Raw genomic sequence first — 18,281 nt, 5'->3', positions numbered from 1 at the left:
GTATCCCTATGGTTCACTCTTTTAAGGTCTTTAGGGAATAGTCCAAGAAGAGGAATAGCTGGATCAAATGGTTGTTCCATTCCCAGCTTTCCAAGGAATCTCCATACTGCTTTCCAAATTGGCCGCACCAATTTGCAGTCCCACCAGCAATGTACAAGTGTAACCTTTTCCCCAAATCCTCGCCAGCTCTTGTTGTTGTTTGACTTCATAATGGCTGTCAATCTTACTGGAGTGAGATGGTATCTTAGGGTGGTTTTGATTTGCATTTCTCTGACTGCTAGAGATGGTGAGCATTTTTTCATGTACTTGTCGATTGATTGTATGTCCTCCTCTGAGAAGTGTCTGTTCAGGTCCTTGGCCCATTTGTTGATTGGGTTATTTGTTATCTTATTAATTTTTTGAGTTCTTTGTATACTCTGGATATTAGGGCTCTATCTGAAGTGTGAGGAGTAAAAATTTGTTCCCAGGATGTAGGCTCCCTATTTACCTCTCTTATTGTTTCTCTTGCTGAGAAAAAACTTTTTAGTTTAAGTAAGTCCCATTTGTTGATTCTTGTTATTAACCCCTGGGCTATGGGTGTCCTATTAAGGAATTTGGAGCCTGACCCCACAATATGTAGATTGGAGCCAACTTTTCTTCTATCAGACGCAGGGTCTCTAATTTGATATCAAGCTCCTTGATCCATTTTGAGTTAACTTTTATGCATGGTGAGAGAAAGGAATTCAGTTTCATTTTGTTGCATATGGATTTCCAGTTTTCCCAGCACCATTTGTTGAAGATGCTATCCTTCCTCCATTGCATGCTTTTAGCCCCTTTATCGAATATAAGATAGTTGCAATTTTGTGGATTGGTCTCTGTGTCCTCTATTCTGTAACATTGGTCCCCCCGCCTGTTTTGGTACCAGTACCATGCTGTTTTTGTTACTATTGCTCTGTAGTATAGTTTGACATCTGGTATCGCTATACTGCCTGATTCACACTTCCTGCTTAGAATTGCTTTTGCTATTCTGGGTCTTTTATTTTTCCATATGAATTTCATGATTGCTTTATCTATTTCTACAAGAAATGCCATTGGGATTTTGATTGGCATTGCATTAAACCCATAGAGAACTTTTAGTAATATCGCCATTTGATGATGCTAGTTCTGCCTATCCATGAACAGGGTATATTTTCCATCTTCTAAGATCTTCTTCTATTTCTCTCTTTAGGGGTTCTGTAGTTTTCATTCTATAAATCTTTCACCTCTTTTGTTAGGTTGATTCCCAAGTAATTTTTTTTTTTTTGAGGATATTGTGAATGGGGTGGTTGTCCTCATTTCCATTTCAGAAGATTTGTCGCTGATATACAGGAATGCCTTTGATTTATGCATGTTGATTTTATATCCTGCCACTTTGCTGAATTCATTTACTAGCTCTAGCAGTTTCTTTGTAGACCCTTTTGGATCTGCTAGGTATAGAATCATGTCATCTGCAAATAGTGATAATTTAAGTTCTTCTTTTCCTATTTTTATGCCTTTAATTTCTTTCGTCTAATTGCTCTGTCCAATGTTTCAAGAACTATGTTGAACAGAAGTAGTGACAGAGGGCATCCCTGTCTTGTTCCGGATTTTAGAGGGAATGCCTTCAATTTTTCTCCGTTCATAATGATGCTAGCCTGAGGCTTAGCATAGATAGCTTTTACAATATTGAGGTATGTTCCTGTTATCCCTAGTTTTTCTAGTGTTTTTAACATAAAGGGATGCTGTACTTTGTCGAATGCTTTTTCTGCATCTATCAAGATGACCATATGGTTCTTATCTTTAAGTCTATTGATGTGGTGAATAACATTTATTGATTTCCGTATATTGCATCAGCCTTGCATCCCAGGGATGAATCCTACTTGATCATGATGCAGGATCTTTTTGATGTGTTTCTGTATCCAATTTGCCATAATTTTATTGAGGATTTTTGCATCTGTGTTCATTAGAGATATTGGTCTGTAGTTTTCTTTCTTTGAAGTGTCTTTGTCTGGTTTAGGAATCAGGGTGATGTTGGCCTCGATTTCCTGAAATAGCTTGAAAAGTATTGGTATTAGTTCTTCTTTAAAGGTTTTGTAAAACTCTGCTGTATACCCATCCAGTCCTGGGCTTTTCTTAGTTGGTAGTCTTTTGATGGCTTCTTTTATTTCCTCAATTGCTATTGGTCTGTTTAGGTTGTGTATATCCTCCTGACTCAAATGATCAAATATTTAGACATTATCCTATATTTAGAAGTCACAAAAACTCCACCAGAAGACTTCTAAAGCTAATAAATAAATTTAGTAAAGTAACAGGACACAAGATCAACATACATAAATGAAACACTTATCTATAATCCAACAATAAATGTGCTAAAAGAGAAATTAGGAAAACCATTCCATTCACAGTAACCTCAAAAACAAAACACTTGGGAATTAAACTAATGAAGGAGGTGAAGGAACTCTACAATGAAAACTACAGAACACTGAAGAAGACCTTAACACTGAAGAAGACCATAGAAGATCAAAAGACCTCCCATGTTCTTAGATAGGCAAAATTAATATCATCAAAATGACCACACTACCAAAAGTGTTATACAAATTCAGTGCAATCCCCATCACCATACCAATGGCATTCTTCACAGAAATAGAAATGAGATTTTATTTCTAAAGAAATTTCATTTTATTCCAGTTAGAACGGCAATCATCAAGAATATAAATATGGTCCTAAACTTCATTTGGAAAAATGAGAACCACAGAATAGTTAAAGCAATCCTGAGGAAAAAAGGGTGATGCTGGAGACATCACAATATCACACCTAAAAATATACTACAGAGTCACAGTAACAAAAACAGCATGGTACTGGAATCAAGTCAGACACAAAGACCAATGAAATAGAATAGAAGACACAGAGACAACCCCACAAGAAAACAGTTATCTGATACTAGATAAAGGTGCCAAAAATATATACCAGAGAAAAGACAGCCTTTTTAACAAGTGCTGCTGGGAAAACTGGAAATCACATATAGAAGAATAAAACTTGACCCCAATCTCTCACCCTGCACAAATGTCAGCACAAAGTTAATCAAAAACCCAGGAATTAGAACAGAAACTCTGAAACTGTTAGAAGAAACCGTAGGCCCAACACTCAAGCAGGTCAGCACAGGAACTGACTTCCTTAACAAGATACCTGAAGCACAAGAAATGAAATGAAAAATCAATAAGTGGAATGGCATCAAATTTTAAAAATTCTGCTTGGTAAAGGAAACAAGAGTGTGAAGGGAGAGCCTACAGAATGGGAGATCTTTGATACCTGCTCTTCAGATAAGGCATTAATATCCAGAATATATAAAGAACTTAAAAACCTTCACACATACACACACACACATACACACACACACACACACACACACACACACACACACAGAGAGAGAGAGAGAGAGAGAGAGAGAGAGAGAGATTCTCAAAAGAAGAAATATAAACTACCAAAAAATATATGAAAAAAAAATGTTCAACATCTGTAGTAATCAGAGAGATATAAATCAAAACTAGACTGAGATTTCATTTCACCCCAATTAGAATAGCAATCATCAAGAATACAAATAATAATAATTTCTAGGAGGGGGTTTGGGTATACTAGTATACCCAAAGTATACTAATACATTGCTGGTGGGAATGTAAATTAATACAACCACTTTTGGAAAATAGTATGCTGATTCATCAAAAGATTAGGAATGGAACCACCACATGATTCAGCTATCCCACTCCTTGATATTTATCCTAAAGAACTAAAATCAGCATACTATAGTGATACATGCATACCAATGTTTATAGCAGCACAATTCACAATAGCCAAATTATGGAACAAGACTTGGGGCCCATCAACAATAGATGAGATAAAGAAAATGTAGTATATATGCACAAAGATGTTTTACTCAGTCATAAAGAAAAATGAAATTATGTCATTTACTGGTAAATAGATGGAACTGCAGATTATCCTATTAAGTGAAATAATCCAGACCCAAAAAGTCAAAGATTGAATATTTTCTCTGATATTCAGAAATTAGTCCAAAATAAAGAGAGAGAGAGAGAGAGAGAGACAGGAAGAGAAAGAAAGAAAAAGGGGGAGATTCCATCAGAATAGAAGAAAAATTACTGGACTAGGTGAAGGGGATTGATGGGCAGGGAAGAGGGACAGGATAAGGGAAGAATAGTGGAATGAATCTAACCAAACTTTCCCATGTACATATAGGTCTGTATCACAGTGAGTCTCACCATCATGTATATCCACAAGAACCTAATTTAAAAAAAAGAAAAAACTACAGTAGCATAAAGATTTTTAGAGTAGAGGAAAGGAAATGGGGAATGGAGGAGGGGAGGAAAGAGGAAGCACTGGAGATTAAATTGGAGCGAATTATATTCCATGCTTTTATAATTGCATCAAAATGAATCATAATGTTACACACAACTAAAAAGAACTAATAAAAAGAAAGCAATTAAAAAGACAAAAATAATATGCAAAGTACATATTAAAAGAGAGACTACTCCTAAAAGAACCAAAAGATAAGGCTGGGGTTGTGGCTCAGTGGTATAGCGCTCACCTAACATGTGCAAGGCCCTGGGTTTGATCTTCAGAACCATATAAAATAAATAAATAAAATAAAGGTATTGTGTTCAGCTACAACTCAAAAATAAATATTAAAAATTTAAAAAGAACCAAAAGATAAATTCAAAATAAGGAAAATCAATGACAATAATAATGGTAATTCTCTTCCAAATTTATCTAAGTCAAGCTCCAGACAAACAAGAAACACCAACAATATATTTGGAAACTAAGTAGGCAGCTCTATAAAAATTTTAAATGCACGTACAAATTTCACTTCTAGTAAGTTATCTTCCAAGTCTACTAGATCATGATTATACCAAAACACTGTTTATAAAAGCAGAAGACTGTTGGGTGTGGTGATGCACACCTGAAATCTTAGTTACTCAGGAGGCTGAGGCAGGAGGATCAAAAGTTAGAGGCCAGCTTGGGCAACTTAGAGAGACCCTGTCACAAAATAAGAAGCTTAAAAAGCAGGCTGGGGGGTCTGGATTGTAGTTCAGTGGTAGAGCACTTGTCCAGCATATATGCAGCCCTGAATCTAATCCCCAGTACTGAGAGGGAAAAAAAGCAGAAGGTTACAAACAACCTAAATGCTCATCACTTGGAAGGAGACCAGTTAGATGAATTAAATATTTATCAACTGTGGAATGAAATTGATCAAATTATGCTTTTACATACATGAATATACCACAGTGAATTCTACCTTTAAGTATATTTATATATCTATATCTTTAAAGCACCAATTAAAAACAGCAAATGAATGAAAGGAAGATCAGTAGAGAAACGAGAATAAGGGAAGAGAGGAGGGGAAGGAAAGAGGAAGTATCGGGGACTGAAATGAAATGCATTCTAAGCAAACATGATTATGCCAAAATGAACCCCAATACTATGTATAACTATAAGGCACTAATAAAAATATTTTTAAAAACAAAAAATATATTATTTGCCTGAGTAAAAATATTATAGCCCTTTGAACTATGACATGTTTTACTACAATTTTAATTTTTAAACTAAGAGCACTTTTTCAGACTGACTCGTGGAATTTTAGTAATCACTATTATGCATATATAATGTGTGTGCAGGCCTATGGGAAAAGGGGCAGTGTCTAACTTATTTTTGGGATATGTAAGGAGGTTTACTACCCTAGACCAATAGTGGATATCCTTCAAAATCCATATATTAAGTCTTAACATCTAATGTGATAGTATTAGAAGGTGGAGCCTGTGGAAGTGATGCGATTAGGTTGTTTAAAATTAAAATTATAAAAGGTAAATGAAATAAATTGGTTAAGGAATTCTTCAATTTTCAACTTTTCTGAATCACTTTTAGGTTTGGAGTTGAAGAAATTTTATATTTTTCCATAGGATATCATCCTCTGTGCTCTACTACTATCTCCAAGATAATCTTCAAAAATGCTGATACTTGATATGTTAGTTTTGATGCTAGAACCATCTATATTTTTATTAGAAGAAATTGGAAGGCTTATAGACATAGATGATATGATCTATTGACTGAAATACCAAGAAGTTGCAATTCTTTGGTTCATGCATGCAGACAGAGATAATTGCACCATGACTGCTGCTTATTGTCAATGATCGTAAGATGCCATTGAATGTAAGTTCATCTTAATTTAAGGTATTAAAATATGAAAAAAGGAGCACTTCATTATTTTTGAAATGCACTAAATGAAAAGACTCAAGTATAGAACAGTATACAAAGAAAGCCATTTGGGTAAATATGGGCATAAACAATACCTAAAATTTGATTATGGATGCAAAAAACGCCTTTGGAAGAACACACACAAACACAATCTATTGACTGAGGAATGGGAGTAGGGTAACTAAGGAAACAGGAAGGAGAACTTCATTGTATAACCTTTGTCTCTCATGAATTTTAAACACTGGGAATGTATTATCGACTGGAAAAATAAAAACATTAAAACTTTACAGAATTGCTTTTGCTGTTTTGAAAGTAAATTTGGAAGTGAGGTGTCATTTTATTCTGGCCACAAATTAAAGCAAGAGTTTTCAATGCCAGATAGAAATGTGTTTATATAAGAAGCAGTTAAATTCATAGCTTTATGCAGTTATCCCAAAGGATGCATTATCACAAGTAAAATCTAAATGAAAGTACAAATCAGTTAGTAAGGCACTCCAGGGCAGCCATTTATATCCTTACTTGTTAGGTGCAAATATATACTAAAAAGCTTCATAGCACAGGAAAATAAAAAAAAATGTCATTCCTAATCCATCCTTTTGAACTATATGTACACTTGCAAAAGGACAGCAGTCCTTCAACAAAAAACAACTGAATGGCTATTATTATGGAAACATAGAGACTAAAGGACTAACTTCAAGGACTTCAGATTCTGGTGGGGTTAAAGGTTAAATAACCCTATGTTAGGATTCAATGGGGGAATGTGTGCAGGACTATGGGAAAAGGGGCAGTGTCTAACTTATTTTGGGGATATGTAAGGAGGCTTACTACCCTAGACCAATAGTGGGTATCCTTCAAAATCCATATGTTAAGTCCTAACATCCAATGTCATAGTATTAGAAGGTGGGACCTGTGGAAGTGATGTGATTAGGTTGTTTAAAATTAAAATTATAATAAAACATGTCATAGTTTGAAAGGGCTGTAATATTTTGTTTTTATTCAGCAAAATAATATTTTGATTAATAAATATGTAGTAATTAATTTAACTGATCTCCTTCCAAGTGATGTGATTAGGTTGTCAGGGTGAAGCCCTTATAAAAGAGACCCTCCTGCCAAAAAGAAAAAAAAATACTCCCTTGCCTTCTTATCCATGTGAGGACAAAATAGAACCATCTATCCAAGATATGGGTTCTCACCAAACATCAAATCTGCAAACACCTTGATCTTAGGTTTCCCAGTCTCCAGAACTATGAAAAAAAAAATTTTTCCTATTGATAAACCACACAGTTTATGGTATTTTGTTAAAAAAACCTAGACAGGCTAAAATATTTATCCTAGGAATGGACACCGAGACTGAATCTTGAAGGCCTTCACTGAAACAAGCTCAGTGGAAGCTGGGTTCAAATTCTGCTCAGAGGATTAATTTACCTCCACTTTTTTAGTACATCCCACATAAAAATTCACAATTCTATCTATTATTTCTCATAATCTCAATCTCCCCTTTTATACTAGCTTTTTCTTCTCAACACAAAACTATGTTCATTTCTTCCATCTTTGTTGTTTGCTTCCATGCCCCCTTCAGAATACTACCCTACTTTTTTTCATTCCTTTACAGTCTGTTTATAAAACATGCTATATATGCTACTTCTGCTCCCTTAGCTTCCATTCATTCTTCTTACTACCTCATTCATTGCCCAAGTAGCCCATGTGCTCTTGACTAATTCAATTAATACTTTGCCATATCTTCCTTGACCTCCTATCTTTCTCCTTAGCTTCTAAAATCTTTCAGTGACTCTCCACTGACTTTATTATAAAAATTCCTGCCAATGGAATTTTGATTAATTACCTAGCTTGAGAACTTATTTCCATTTCAGAAACAAATGCCTAGAGAAAAGTAGATTATCATACATCACAGAGAAGTCCAATAAAGTTCATCATATTTAGTCAGATGACCAATCTCCTGATCCCTATAGGCAGAGTATCCTGAGGGAACAGAGGAAGAACAGACTAAGTCATTTGAACTGACCCTTTCACTAAGAAAAACTAAAAAAGCTATACAAACAAATAAACAAAACTTTAAAAGTATTGACATCTTGGTGGGTCAAGAATGGAAGACAATAACCAAGGGTAAGTATAGACACTCAAAACTGCAGTTTTCCCAAAAGTATTTGCTTATGATACAAAATAAATTATGAAGCGCATTTGTGTTTTGGAGTTATCTTGGAACCAGCAAGAAAGAAATCAAAGCTATGACACTGCCAAAGGGTGGAACTTATAAACTAATTCCCATTTTCAACTAGAATTATGAAAAGCATGTCCTCGGGGTAGAGTTGAACTGAAAATATCCTAGCAAGGACTTTCATTTTAGCCTCCCATTATCTGTATGACCAGGAATCTTATGTTTTGAACCAAGACTAAGGAAGTCCCAGAAAAGAAGCTTTCCAAAACATCTAGAGAACCAAATGAAAGTCCTCTTTAGGACAAGACACCATAATTCCAGAAGACAAAAATAGGTCCCCAAATATCTTGTAAATACAATGTCCTGCACATTCTTAAAAATAAACAAGAACAAATGGAAACAAAACACCCTAAGTAGAAAATAGTATATACAAACAACCTTCTGATATATGTGACATATTAAAAGTATCACACATGGACTACTTTTAAAAAAAAGCTGCATTTGTTATGTCTAATGAAATAAAAGTCAACAATGAAATTCAGACAGAAAACTGGAAACTATTTAAAAAAAAATATTAAAAGAAAAACAGGTAAAAATCCAGGATTTTTAAATGTAATATCTAAAATTAATAACTTAACAGGCATATCTGCCTAGCAAGCATATATGAATTTTATCCCCAAAACCAAAAACAAAATAAAACAAAAATTTAATAGCCTTCAGTGGGTGATTTAAACAATATAATCAAGATAAAAAGAAAATAGTAGGGGCTGGAATTGTAGCTCACTGGTAGAGCGCATACCTGGCACATGTGAGGCCCTGGGTTTGATCCTCAGCACCACATGTAAGTAAATAAATAAAATAAAGGATCCATTGACAACTAAAAAAAAAAAAAATTAAAAAAAGAAAGAAAGTAAATTATAAGACAGGTCAAAAAAAACCTATCTAGAATGTATCAAAAAATTCAGAAAAAAAATATTTAGAGCATAGGTTGAGAACTTATAATAAATATTGCACTGGATTCCCAAAAGAATAAAAATGTGTCAGAGGTGATATTTAAAAAAGAGAGAAGCTGACAATAAAGACTACTGAAACACATTAATCCACAGATTCAAGAAGAAAAATTCAAGGGGGATTCATTAAAAGAAATCACACCTAAAAATATCATAATAAAAGGAAGGGGGAAAGACTAAGAGGAAATATAAAAACAGCCAGGGTAAAAAGGACCTGTAAAAGATCAAAGGTTAGACTTACAACTGACTTCACAATGACAACAATAGAAGCCAGGAAACAGTGGAATGTCTTCAAAATGGGAATGCTGGTGGAAGCAAATACCAATCTAGAATTTCATATACAGGAAAAAAATCTTTCCAAAATGAAGAGACAATATTGACATTTTCAGATTTATAAAAAGAAGCCGAGTTGTCACCAGAAAGCCTGTGCCAAAGGAAATTCTAAAATATATACTACATGTAAAATAAAAATGCAAGGTAGAAGCTTCAAAATGCAGGAAAGAATAAAGAATAAGTAGATTCATAAGTATGACAGAATAATTGGCTGTATAAAATAAAAACAATATGGCATTTTAAAATATTTAGAATAAAATTACCTGGCATCAATAGCATACAAGTTAGAAGAGTAGTAAATGGAATTAAACTATTCCAAGATTCCTACATTATCTAGGAAAAGATTAAAAATCTTGGCTAACATTATACTTTCATAAATTGTTACTATTTTAATAACTATAAATGTATTTTTTTTATTTTGAGGGTAATCACTAAAAGAATGAAATGTGTAATTTTCAAATGGTTGGTAGATACTTGGGATGTGGCTCAGTGGTAGAACATGTGTCCAGCATGTATAAGACCCCTGAATTCAATTCAGAGATGCACAAAGAAAAAAAATTGGTAGATTTTTTTCAAAAATGAATACAAAAGAAGTCAACAAGGAAAAGAACAGAAATCGGGTGGGTGAGACAAAAAAAAAGGTACAAAATAAGATCATAGCTTTAAATCTTAAAAGTCAAAATTTCTGTAAATGGAATGAATCTCTCATTAGAAAGTCTTCCTGCCCAGTCACAGGAAGTGATGGAAAAATCACAAGCTTCCTTGGGGCACTAATGGAGGCATGCTGCCCTGCAAGCTTTGCAGAACAGAACAAAATGTGTGTTTCCTTGGAGCAACTTGGTCAACTGAGTAAGAGAGAAGAAGGGTCTGGGCCTTTTTGTGCCCACTTCCTGTTACCAAGAATACCAAGAAAATAATAACAATTCACTTTTCCTTTCAGGTAGATGTGGGAGAAATGTAGGTCAAAAATATTACAATAATTGGAGCTGGGGTTATGGTTCAGTGGTAGAGTGCTCGCCTAGTACATGAGAGGCCCTGGGTTTGATCCTCAGCACCTCATAAAAATAAGTAAATAAAACAAAGGTATAAATATATATATATTACAATAATTGATAAAACTAGGGTAAAATCAGGCCACTCCCATAGAAACATTTAGCATTCTAGTGTAGACCCTTGCAATATATTTGTTTGAGGGGTGGGAGAAGAGGTTAGAAAGAGAAAAAAGAGAGAATACATATAAGGCAAGTCCCTTTTTTTTTTTTTTTTTTTTTGTACTGGAGATTGAACTCAGGGGCACTCAGCCACTGAGCCACATCTCCAGCCCTATTTTGTATTTAATTTAGAGACAAGGTCTCACTGCATTGCTTAGCATTTCACTTTTGCTGAAGCTGGCTTTGAACTTATGATCCTCCTACCTCAGCCTCCTGAGCCCTGGGATTACAGGCACAAGCCACTGCACTTGGCCATATAAGGCAAATCTTAATAAAGCTATAAAAATCTATGCGAGTAGGAAAGATTGAAGAAAATATATGAAATGTTTTGGGGAGTTGTTAGGACAAAAATAAAGAACAATAGAAAATACAAATGATTGAGAGAGAGAAATAAAGAACTGATTAATACAAAATTTCAGGTGACATATAATTCTTCCAATGCTGTTTGTCCATCTACCCACATAGACCTAAAAATATGTCTCACAAAAGCACTTTCTTAAAGGGTGCATTTTTCAGCTAAAATTGGAAGCAGTTTCAAAGTGCTCAAATAGAGTTAGAACTAAGATCACATCTCAATCTGTCCACTTTTTAAAATACCCCTAAAGCAGTCACCTCAGAAAGAGAAAAATATAGCCTCTTTTTAAAGACCTCCAGAGAAAGATTTTATATGTCACCTTGTTGATTAACTTCAGTAGTTAACACTATATCTTTTATACATTAAATGAACTATCATTCAGAAGCATAACAAGAGTTTCTTTTAAAAAAAAAACTGAAAGAAAAACTAAAGTAATTTACCCTATAACTTAAATGCAATGTTTTTTATTTTCCTCCCAGTAAACAGGTATTATACCAGCTCCATAAGGCTGGTGGAAAGACGCCTTGTTGAACTCTCAAGCAGAGTTCCCCACAAGAAGATTTACAAAAATAGGAATTTGTATGAAAATGAAAAGAACAGAAAAAGCAATTGCTCTTCATCATCACTGCTGGGCAGATCTGGTGTCAGTACAAGATTTATAGTGCTGAAGTGAATTGCTTGACTTTGTGGAAATCAATGAAAGTAAAACTCAATTTAAACTTTTTATTAAAATAACATAAATTTAAGATGTGCCTTTCCTGTCATAGTAAATCATTAATATTAGTAAGGATTACTAGAGGTAGAACCAGAAAATCATCATTCGAGTGCATGAATTATGCCCTTGCAAGCAGACTATTGGTCCTTTAGGACTCATCAAGAAAAGAAAAACTGAACCAATGCCATAAACCCCAGGCACACCACACTGTACTATAGCATTCATGTTAGCATCCCCAGAAATGGTGATTGGTCTGGCCAAATCAATTAGACAGCAATGTGCATCAATTATCAAAATAACTGAAATTTGGAAAGCAAACATGTTATACACTGTTCTTTTCAAACATAGCAGTACAACTTGATAACTGACAGTGATATAAAGAACATACACTGATGGTGTGACACTGAACTAGCCCATGCTGCTGGCTGGCTGTATTGGACCTAATCCTAAAGAAGAAAAAAAAAGTAAAACAAGTAAAACAAAACAAAAGAAAACAACCAGAATCATATGCATTTTAAAGCTAACATGAAATTCATAAAAGACTCCTAAGGATTCAGAAGGTGGTCAGGAAATAGCAGCCCAAATTTACTAAGGGGCTTACAAACTAGTGCCTGAGCTTGACTCCTCTCCCTGGATGCTCATTATAAAGCAAGGTTGCAAAAACCCCCAAGGGCATATGAGCTCAGAGGGGGGGAAATGGCATTTTAAGGGCATGGTGCTATAAAACAGGAGACAACAACCAATGACACATAGCTGACAGAAATGGATTGATGAAAGAAACATATTAAGAATTTAAGGTAAGCATAAAATCAGGAATCGAATACAGAATACTGAAACAGGAATTTTGAAGAACTAGGGAAGACCTCTGAAAGGCAGCATGGATACAGCAGAAAATGAACTTAGGTAGCTGGAAAACCAAGTAAAACAAGCCATCCCTGAAGGACCCAGGAATGGATTAACAGATGGAAGAGATGTGGGATATTACAAATACATACAAGAGAGATGGGAGTGTTACCATCTGTATCATCATATATCCAGGCTAAACAAAAGTAAATATTTGAAGAACTAATGACTAATAATTTCCCAGAATTAAAGGTGAATTACCTCAGATTACCAAACAAAAGAGAAAAGAAAAAGAAATCCAAAATCTAGACATCAGAGGGGAAAACTCAAGAACTTCAAAATCTAAGAGAAAAAGCAACAAGCTTCCAGAAAGAGAGAGCAACTCAACTATGAAGAATAAAACTAGGGTTGTTATCAGTCTTCTGAGACAAAAAAATACATATATTTTAAAGTGTTTCAGGAAAAGAACACTGGACACTGAATTTTATGTCCAGTAAAGCTATGGTTTAAATATAGAAGGCAATAAAGATATTCTTTTTTATGTAGAGCTTCAGAAGGCTACCCAAAGACCTACTGTGAAAAATACTCAGAAAAAGTAGTCTGGCCAGAAGCAAAATAAACAAATAAAGCCAGATATATGGAAGTTAGAGTGAGAAAAATAATTCAGTAAAATTTATTTTATTTAAAACAGCAAGAACAAAAAAATGAATATCCATAATAATCCAGAAGTAAAACTAAATTATAAAAAATGAATTTCTACAAGGAGGAGGAAAGTAAAAGTTTCACTCAGAGAGAAGAGAGACTATTTCACAGATGAGGAAACTAAGGCCCAGGAAGGTTAAGAAACCTCTTCAAAAGACAAAGCCAAAACTCAAAGTCAGACAGCCTGACTCAAAGTCTATAGTCTTCAGGTGGAAGACATGGATAGTTATAAAAACAGGAACTGTGAAAGGAAAAGCAAACATAAATGCATGCTTTTAATTGGTCTTAGGTAGCCAAGAGAGAGATAAATTTTTTGAAATGTTTAACTACCTAATCATCCCAAGAAATTTTTATTTATTCAGTGGGAAGAAGGAGAGGAGAAATAAACAAAAGTACGATAAAGAGAAAATATAAATATGAATTAGATAATCTCAAAAACCCCAAAATATTTCAATAATTAAAATAAGTGTAAATAGTTAAACTAACCAGTAAAAAGAAATAGGGTATCAGATTCATTTTAAAAACAAAAGTAAGATGAAAGAATAAATTATCAATGGAAACAAATATAGAAAGTCAAAAATGAAGGGAAGGAAAAAGGTATAATAGGTAAGTATGTACCAAAAGAAAGCCACAAAGGCAATTTTAATATGAGAGGAGAATGAATTCAAAACCAAGATAGCATGAGGAAATATAAATATTATGTTAAGAAAATATAAATCAAAAAGGTACAATGATGACATATATAAATGTACCAAACAACATCATGTCAAATAATAATTGTTAACATTTACGGAGTGCTTCCCATATTTCAAGTGCTGTGTTAAAAGTTGACATGTATTAACTCATTGTATCCTCAGTACCCCGACGGGTGAATATTATTATCCTTCGTTTTACAGAGTAAGGAACTGTGGCATAATGGCAGTATGTAAAAACGTGGATGTGTAACCGATGTGATTCTGCAATCTGTATACGGGGTAAAAATGGGAGTTCATAATCCACTTGAATCAAATGTATGAAATATGATATGTCAAGAACTTTGTAATGTTTTGAACAACTAATAATTAAAAATAAAATAAAGACAATGTAATAGAAAAAAAAGAACTTAAGACTTACATTAGCATGATCTAACTAACAATCTAACTCAGAGGTCACATTCTCATCCTCTATGTTCTGCAATTATTCTAGATTATAAAGTAACAACTGACAGGTTTCTAAGGAGATAAATCAAGAATAAATTATTATGTTTTTAAAATATTTTATCATACCCTAAAGACATTGATAGATCAATAGACAATGAATAAACAAAGTGATAGAATAGGAACAACAAATTATGACTTACAAGCTGGCTGCCAATTTTTGTAAATACAATTTTATTGGAAGACAGCTAGGCTCATTCACTTACATATTTTCTGTGACTGCTTTTCCATTAGCTCACAGCTGAGTTGTTATGACAGAAACCATATGCTCTGCAAAGCCTAAAATATTTATTATTTGTCCTTTCAGAAAAGGATGCAAGTACCCGCTGCAGAAGATTTAAGCAATAAAATTAACCACCTCAACTATTAATATATGGAGCATTTTATAGGCAGAGTCTACACGTCTCTCAAAAACAGCGTCAAATTCGTTACTACAAAGCCCTTAATTCTACCCTCCTTGCACTATATCATAGCTATCCAAAATATAAATAACCCTTACCACAGAATTAGAGAATAAACAAATATAAGAACGGGGTAAATAAGATGGAAATTGTGCCTTAAGAAAGGCCATTTGAGGGCTGGGGTTGTAGTTCAGGTTGTAGTTCACACATTCTTGCCTAGAATGTGTGAGGCACTGGGTTTGATTCTCAGCACCACATACAAATAAAAAAAAATAAAGATCCATCAACAACTAAAAAATATTTTTTTAAAAAAAGGGTATTTGAATGTAATAGAAAAATGCATGGATCTTTAACGCTAGAGGTCTGTATCAGTAAAATATCTGAATGCAACTGTGAATACTTGTCAACAAATCTTTAATAAGCATTTACTAAACAGATACTTGAAACACCTACTGGACACATCTTGAAGAATAAAGAGTGAGATACAAGTGGCTAAAAGCTTGGGCATTTGGTGGAGCATCTGAGCATACATTGTCCCTTAGCTCGGTATGTCTTTGGGGGATTCACACAACTGCTCTATGCCTCAATTCCTGACCTGTCAAATGAGGCTAATGATCATACCCACCTGATCATAGAGTTATTGGGAGTAATAAGTGAGATGATTTAATGAAAAGAACTTAGCATAATTCCTAGCAAATAAAAGTTCAGGGCAGATGCGATTGAATAGTATCTATTGGGGATAGATACAAATAATTGACAAACCACCAGGACTCCAGGAACAATTTCTTTTATTATTTTTTCCTGATACAGCAGCTGAATGCAGGGTACTCATGCTTACTAAGAATGTCCATGTATAGAAAAAAGGACATTGTGGGAAAGGAGGTAGGAGAAAGAGCCCTTATCTCTGACAAAGAGAGAGAATAGAGCTCAAAATGTAAGGAAATCCAAGTTTAAGGGGTTATCTTTTATTGTTTGGGGAATGCATCCTAATAATGACTGGCATGAATGTTAGCACAGAAGTTTTATGGTCAATACCATAGAAAGCAAGATGTTACTGCTAAGGTTTTCTCCAGTGGGAAATCAATTTTAATAGATGTGCAAAGAATCTTTTCTCTGAAAGTCTATAACCACAATGCTGAAGATCAAAAGGCTATATTTCATTTCTGAAAAGAAAACAGGGTTATCAAACTTAAAAAATAACAAACTTCACCAAAATGTAGGAGATCCATTTCTTAATATCCAGGCATCAAAAATAAAAAGTAGAGCAAGAAAAATTTGCAAAGTTTGTGACTCAACCATCTGGTTCAAGAGCAGAACTTGGATCTAGATTGTATAATAATGACACTTTGGGTGGGAGGAGTTGAACATGTGTTTACACGTGTCTGGGTAAACATTTTAATTTGAACATTAAAACCCAAAGAATAATCAAAATTTCTGCAACATGGGAAACCTAAAATGGAAGATTAGAATATCATTTCAGATGAAGTAACTTCACAAGGTTGCACATCTTTTTTGTAAGATTGGGAATGTCAACATTTATCTATTTAAATATAAACAGTAAAAAAAAAAATTGTTATTTTTTGCTGAAAAAGTACATAGTTACAAAATTACTTTATAACAAAGTTACAAAGCTGAAATTGTGTAACGAGTTCATGTGATCTGAGACTCAGTAAAATGTGAAAATCTCTCCTATGTGATCATTGGAAATCTTTAGACCCAGTATCTTTTTATAGCTTTTTTTTTTCCCTTCGTGTTTGTAAATCTTCATAGAGCAGCTTGCTTTATTAACTCATCAAATCTTATATGTAATTACCAGCATTGGTCATTTCAATAATGATCTAAAAGTATTCCCAAAATAAATTGTGAAAAATTAATAGCTGAAGTTGTATCATTGTTCTCATTAAATGATAGACTGATTATATTAAAACCTGTATTTAAATAAATTATACTATCAACTCCAAAGAAAAATAATCAGAACTATTTCATTTTAACACTTCATCTACTGATCTACCTTATCCTGGTATGTATAAGGGAATATTTTTCTTTGACTTCTAGATATTTATATTGAAGTGGGCCTAACATGCACAAAATATATAGCTATGTTCATCTTCAAAATCATAGAAGCAATACTAAGCAACTTGAAATTTAACACATATTTCTTTCTGACATTTATTTATTGAAGTATTTGCTGAAAAAAAAGTCAGACCATAAAAATCTCATTTCTGTAGGCAATGTTAGTGCTAATACAATCAAGTGGAATAAACAGAAAAAAGCTGATAAAAACCTGTTTCCAATGGTGATTACTATTTTTAAAACTTGTTCCTTGGGTTATATCTTATCACACTCCTGCTAACACTTTATCCAGCATGTAAGATTGGATGTAAGATTTTCAACATCTGTCAGGTGTTCAAGCCTGGGTAAAATAAACAGTTTTCAATTTGTGCCATAAAACTTTAGATCAGAAGGCCATCAAAATTACTCGGGGATAAAAACAGAACACAGAATGGACCAGACAAAACATTTTTTTACTCTCCTCTGACTTCATAAGCCAAACAGAACTGAAAACACATAGCTATGAACCATCAGCCAGTCCTAGGCCATGTCCCTTGGGAGCCCTGACCTCCAAACTTCTGCTTGTTCTGCATGATTTTTTTTCTTAAGCAAAAGTTCATGATTATCAGTTGCCTAATGAGGACACAAGGGTCTCCATCTATTGTTGCTGTGTCCCTCTTTTTGGCTATTTTTAAAAAAGAACAGCCTTCCTTTGATTTTCAGTGTTTGTTCTATTTCTCACTCCCTGAGTACATTAAAAATTAATAATAATAATAATAATAATAATAATAATAATAAGGCTTTTCTTTAGAAAAATAAGACAAGAGTTAGCTAATGAAGTATTTCCCCACTGAGCTCCCATGAGAGCAGGGGTCTTCAGGGGGTCCCAGGTCCAGGTTTTTGGCATTAAGAGCAAATGATCAACCATGTTGGGAAAGGTTGGCAGGCCAGGCAGAGGTTTCCTGAAAGCCAAAGCAAACACCCTGGGAAAGCAGTGGGTTGAGCTGCAAAATAACTCAAGCCCCTGAG

This window comes from Callospermophilus lateralis, chromosome 14, assembly GCF_048772815.1.
Source record: "Callospermophilus lateralis isolate mCalLat2 chromosome 14, mCalLat2.hap1, whole genome shotgun sequence".
NCBI lineage: Eukaryota > Metazoa > Chordata > Mammalia > Rodentia > Sciuridae > Callospermophilus > Callospermophilus lateralis.
Note: the sequence above shows the minus strand (reverse complement) of the source record.